Source organism: Coregonus clupeaformis, unplaced genomic scaffold, assembly GCF_020615455.1.
Source record: "Coregonus clupeaformis isolate EN_2021a unplaced genomic scaffold, ASM2061545v1 scaf1376, whole genome shotgun sequence".
Classification (NCBI taxonomy): Eukaryota; Metazoa; Chordata; class Actinopteri; order Salmoniformes; family Salmonidae; genus Coregonus; species Coregonus clupeaformis.
The window spans coordinates 60686-67588 of NW_025534830.1; positions in this window are offsets into that span (position 1 = coordinate 60686).

Below are 6903 nucleotides of genomic sequence, written 5' to 3' on the forward strand. Positions count from 1 at the left end.
GGTCCGATGTCCTCCACCTGTCTCTCTTCAGGAGACTTCAGACCCTCCTTGTTTTTGGGTCCGATGTCCTCCACCTGTCTCTCTTCAGGAGACTTCAGACCCTCCTTGTTTTTAGGTCCGATGTCCTCCACCTGTCTCTCTTCAGGAGACTTCAGACCCTCCTTGTTTTTTAGGTCCGATGTCCTCCACCTGTCTCTTCAGGAGACTTCAGACCCTCCTTGTTTTAAGGTCGATGTCCTCCACCTGTCTCTCTTCAGGAGACTTCAGACCCTCCTTGTTTTTAGGTCCGATGTCCTCCACCTGTCTCTCTTCAGGAGACTTCAGACCCTCCTTGTTTTAGGTCCGATGTCCTCCACCTGTCTCTCTTCAGGAGACTTCAGACCCTCCTTGTTTTTAGGTCCGATGTCCTCCACCTGTCTCTCTTCAGGAGACTTCAGACCCTCCTTGTTTTAGGTCCGATGTCCTCCACCTGTCTCTCTTCAGGAGACTTCAGACCCTCCTTGTTTTTAGGTCCGATGTCCTCCACCTGTCTCTCTTCAGGAGACTTCAGACCCTCCTTGTTTTAGGTCCGATGTCCTCCACCTGTCTCTCTTCAGGAGACTTCAGACCCTCCTTGTTTTAGGTCCGATGTCCTCCACCTGTCTCTCTTCAGGAGACTTCAGACCCTCCTTGTTTTAGGTCCGATGTCCTCCACCTGTCTCTCTTCAGGAGACTTCAGACCCTCCTTGTTTTAAGGTCCGATGTCCTCCACCTGTCTCTCTTCAGGAGACTTCAGACCCTCCTTGTTTTAGGTCCGATGTCCTCCACCTGTCTCTCTCTTCAGGAGACCTTAGCTAAATTAGAGATGGTTTATAATCTGTGGCTAAGCGTAGCTCCCTGGACCTCTCTTGCACAGACTCTATGCACAAACACTGGACTCTACCCACACACTCAAACATACTTAACCCACACACTCAAACATACTTAACCTACACACACACACACACACACACACTCTACACACACACTCAAACATACTTAACCTACACATAACACACCCACACATGTATACTGATACCACACACACACACACACACACACACACTCACCACATACAATGCTGCTACTGTCTATTATCTATCCTGTTGCCTAGTCACTTTACCCCTACCTACAGTATACTGCTGCTACTGTCTATTATCTATCCTGTTGCCTAGTCACTTTACCCCTACCTACAGTATACTGCTGCTACTGTCTATTATCTATCCTGTTGTCTAGTCCCTTTACCCCTACCTACAGTATACTGCTGCTACTGTCTATTATCTATCCTGTTGTCTAGTCACTTTACCCCTACCTACAGTATACTGCTGCTACTGTCTATTATCTATCCTGTTGTCTAGTCACTTTACCCCCTCCCTACAGTATACTGCTGCTACTGTCTATTATCTATCCTGTTGCCTAGTCACTTTACCCCCTACCTACAGTATACTGCTGCTACTGTCTATTATCTATCCTGTTGTCTAGTCACTTTACCCCTACCCACAGTATACTGCTGCTACTGTCTATTATCTATCCTGTTGTCTAGTCACTTTACCCCTACCTACAGTATACTGCTGCTACTGTCTATTATCTATCATGTTGTCTAGTCACTTTACCCCTACCTACTGTAATGAATACTCGGACAGAGTGGTAAGATCCAATCGCAGAATTGCGATGCTTTATTAGAGTACAGACAAGGGAATAGCTTAATCGTGGTCGGGCGGGCTGTGGTCAAAACCGGGCCAGGCATAGACAGGCAGAGGTACCAAGGGAGCGGGCTTAGTCGTAGTCGAGGGCACAGGCACAGGATCAGAGGACGGTAATCACTGGGGTAGACAAGCAGAGGATTAAGCAATTCGGGGAGTCAAACAACAAGGCACAGGTCGGATACACGGGTAATCAAAAAACAACAAATCTCTCTCTCTCTCTCTGAACAAAACGCTTTAGCAAGTCACAAAGGAACAATACCTCGCACTGACTGAACTTCTGAGCACACCTTATATCCTGCCCTAATTACGGACAGGTGTGCTCAGAACTCAGGTGAACCAGATCGAGTCTGATGACTCCCCCTCTCTGTAGATCGGGGAAGTGTCAGACTCTGTCTAGACTCCAGCCAACCCCCGATCCCTTACACCTACAGTATACTGCTGCTACTGTCTATTATCTATCCTGTTGTCTAGTCCCTTTACCCCTACCTACAGTATACTGCTGCTACTGTCTATTATCTATCCTGTTGTCTAGTCACTTTACCCCTCCCTACAGTATACTGCTGCTACTGTCTATTATCTATCCTGTTGCCTAGTCACTTTTACCCAGTGGTGTAGTGGTCCCTGGAGAAGTGGGTATACTCTCAGTATTCACCTTTTTTTTTTTAAGTAGTCCAGAAAAAAGCCCTGTTTTAGAAACAGTGACATGTAAGACTATGATTTAGTTTACCCAAAAATATGTAATTTCTACTTGCACACTATTATAAAATGATCATGACTTGATTAGGAGCAGTTTGTAGTTACTACTGGTCACAAGAGCAGCCTGGATGAATGTAAAATGTATTTATCATGAGGCAAACAGGAAATGGTGTTTCGATTATTTTTTGCACATTTATTTAAATAAAATACTTCAAATCTGAAGGTGACAATGCATCCTTGTTCATATTGCTATATGCTTTGTTTTGAACATGTTCATTTACCGGTAAATCATTCAACAAAATATGTTACAACAATATTTAGTTAACAATTAACAAAAATATATGCATTAACAACACATCAACAGTGATATACTCTCTCAACCCAGCACTGGGTTTCTGACCTTTGCTCATACTACAGTATATTCCAGACAAATTTGCTTTCTGCAGGAGCTTTCACACTGCACTGTCTAGAACAGCACCGAAGAGGCAGCACGATGGCTCTTCAACCAGGTCCTTGTATATTTTCTAGGATCAAACTTGGAAGTTGGTGGGCCGTTGATATTAATCATCATCAAGTTTGATATGTTTGAGATCAGAAGGACAGCCCTCTTGTCTGAGCTTATATTGTTCATAAGGCTAAAATTCCTCTCACACTCTGCTGTACCGACAGGGAATGTTTTCATACAGTTCATAAGTGGTTTTTAGGTCCTTGGGCTCACTACTGGGCTCTTCCAGTAGGTCCCGCATCCCATTCAGTGCTTGGTCTGTGCACAAGTTAAATCGCTTGCACAGTCGCTTAACTTGTTCTTCACCATGGCGGATGCTGGGCTTTGATGGCCACTTACTCTGATCAAGGATGCTGAGGTCCATGATGGTCTCATCTTCAAAAGACAAGCGTTTCTCCAGATTGTTCACAAGGCTTTGTAAGAACTGGCCTGGATTGATAGACTTCAGCTTTGCATTTGTTTTCAGGGCTATAGACCGATACTCCCCAGTCTGTTTTGCTTCTAAAGCCTCACTATATTTCTCACCTGGACTCTCTTTGAATGACTGGATCACTCTGATTGAGCGTTTCAGCAGATGCTCTGCTCTGAGGAGCGTTATAGAACGAGACTGAAGCTCCTGTGACAGGAGACTTAGTTCATGGAGAGTGTCGTACATGAGGCCAAGGTCACAAATGAATTCTGGACTTTGAACACGGTCTAACAAACCTCTGTACATCTGCCTCTCTTTGGTGGACCTCATCTCATCACTGCAAGCATTTTAAAGTGCTGCACAAGAGCTCCCAGGGATGTCCAAACAGCACGAACAGTCCGAAAGCTACTGGCCACCCAGCGTACATCCAAGATTCTGCCAATGCGAAGAAGTTGTGAGCCTACTTCAGCTGCTGCATTAACAAGTTCACGTTCATTTTTGTTTGACACACTATACAGAGAGTATAGCTTCTGGATAAAAGTTTTAAAGTGATTGACAGAGTTTACCTCATCAACTGCATCTGACACAGCAAGTTCAAGTCTATGGTTCATGCAGTGCCATACAAAAAGCTTTGGGAATCTCAAAGTCAGTCTGGTTGCTACTCCTGACTTCTTTCCTAGCATGACACTGGCTCCATCAGATACAAATGTTACCCAGTTTTCATGAAGCCACTCTTCTGTAAAGCCAGCATTAGTTAAACAGGTGAGTAACGCCTGTAATATGCCATCTGCTCTCTGATTTTCCAGTTCAACAAGTTCCAGGAATATGAACTCAGGGCTTTCTTCTTGAATTGATGCTTTAATAGAAACTGTCATGACAGCTTTGTGACTTAAAGAAGATGCCTCGTCAATTAGGACAGCTAACTTACTGGATGATGCTATAATGCTACTGATGATTTTGCTCTGCATCTCACTAGCAACATGTTGTATTATTTGTGTTGCACTGTAACGTGAATGAAGTATTGAGCCCATTTTTACACCATTCAGTTCCTGCAGCTCAATGAGGCTCTCATGGTCAGAAAAGGGTCGGTTCTTTTTGGCCAGATGGTAGGCTGTTCGAAACACAGCTTCAGTTTCCTTCATGTAGGACTCAGTCATAGTCTCCACTGCATTCTCAATGGCAGCTTCTTTCTGTTGCTCTGCCACCTTCACAGCCTGAGTGTGGGCCTTGGACAACGCATGTTTCCTCACCTTATTTCTCAAGATTGACAAACTTGTTGTTCTACTTCCCCTGGCCAGACACTTGAATTTCAAAGTTCATCCATTCTCTTGAGAGCGATACACCTTGTCCTTGCTCCTTGTCGATCCCAATGGAGTTCACACTGCTACAGACCAGACATCCTGCGAAGCATAAACAAACAATGTAACTACTCCTGTATCCACAGCTGTACGTGTGCATGGTCCTTTACACACACACACACACACACACACACACACACACAAAGTTATCTGTGCCCACTGTTTCAGAAGTTACCCAAACTAGCAATCTACCTAAACTTACCCAATTTTTTGTTTTTGGATCCCAACCAGGGGTTCTTGGATTTGAAGTCTTCTGTTTGTTTAGCACTCCACAGGTCTGGCCAGTCATTATTGATGTCTACAGACAACAACAAAACTAATTATGCATCTCCCTGTCTCTCTCTCTCTCACACACTTACACACACACACACACACACACACACACACTACTGTGATCACAATAGTCATCAGCAAGACATGGGTCCCCCTCTTTACATTAACAATCTGCATAACCAAGTGGAAATATTTTCAGCAAGTGAAGCTGAAGCATACAGGAGATTAGTGAGTGAAATACTTGGGAGAGTTTATTTAACAAAAAAACAACAAATTTAACACAAAATGTTATATAACAGTAGCATTGTAAAAAACAAACATGGATACAGACAAAATAAATAGAAGGGCAATAAAATAAATAACATCACACAGAAATTCAAAATGAGGCTTAATCTGTCAAAATCACCTTTTGTTACAGTGTGAGGCTTCACTTTTCAATAAACTGGAGATGCAATTTACTGCCTGTGTGTTCTGACCTGGTGGTGGTAGACTGGATCCTTCTCTATGCTCACACTGACTTGCCTGGCTAGCTCCCGGTTGAGAGCTGCCAGGGCTGCTGGTTTTAGGGGTGGGGTCTGCCTGGGCCTGATCTGGGCCTGATTTGTGCCTCTTTACAAAAAAAGTCTGCAATATCTCCCTTCCTTTTCATGGTTACCTGTCCCTATACAAAATAAGACAGCCTGATTAGACCTCAATATTGTTTTAGGCTGAATCTTAAACTATTTGTCCCCATTCTTGTGTTTTAACTTACTTAAAAATCAACTACCAGCTTAGCTACTATGCAATTAAACTAGATCATATAGGTTAGTTAGGGCTAAGTAACTTGGCTAATGTTATAATTTAGGGCTTAGTAACTTGGCTAACGTTATAATTTAGACCTTTACAATAATAAACAAGCTTCATAAACATTGAGATAATCAGTTTCATCAGTCTGGTATGAAATTCTTATGAACTGGGTTGATTAAACACTTACTGAAAACCAACAATGCCCCGGTTTCCCCACATTATCCCAATCTACGTAGCTAGCTTCATAACGTTAGCCGACTCGCACTAACTATTGGCGGCAACATCTCTTCTCCTCTAAATGTGCAGTCACTGGCAATTTGCCAGTAGTTTAAAATAATGATTCATTTGGAAACCACCTTAAAACTTACCTCAGAATGATGTCTTCCATCAACTGGGGTGGCACACCGCTTGTGTCCTTTCTTCATCCGTTGTTTGGTCTGCTGCCGTTATCGTAGTCAAGTGGCACCGGCACCTGAGTTTTTTTTTTTTTTCACTGGCACCTGAGGTATTAGCGATATTTTCCTCGGCATGACCCGCCCTACTCTGCCTCTGATTGGCTCATCAGTCCTCATGCCTAAAGTTAACCAATCTAATCAGTGAAAGCAGCGAGTACCAGCCAATTAGAGGCAGAGGAGGGTGGGTCATGGCTTCACTATCCCCGAGGAAGAAAATAGGCAATCTGACTCACAGATATTACTGAATGATGCGCATCAGGGGGATTTAGAAGTGGGTATACGCAATGCTGACTGAAAAATAAGTAGGTATACGCCGTATACCAGCGTATACCCTGGACTACACCTCTGGTAGTAGCAAGCTATCAAAGTTGACCTCCGATCCTCCATCTTATCTTTGCACTGAACAGAACATAGGCTGTAGGCTAGTCCACGCGGAACATAGTGCATTTTTTTTTGGAGAAGGCCTGATCAACAAAACAAAAAAAATTGGAAGAAGCCTTTGACTCTCCTCCTGAACTGCCACCTTAGGCCTACACATCACAGCCATTGGTTAGGCAGCACACAAACAAGTTTTTGATCAGCAAGAGCAGAGGATGCCGGGCTCAGGGTTGGAATATCCATTGCGGTGTGTAATGCAGCCTAGTTTTATTTACACCATCCCAGCAGCTATCTTAGAAATATAACTTTGCTCTGTGCT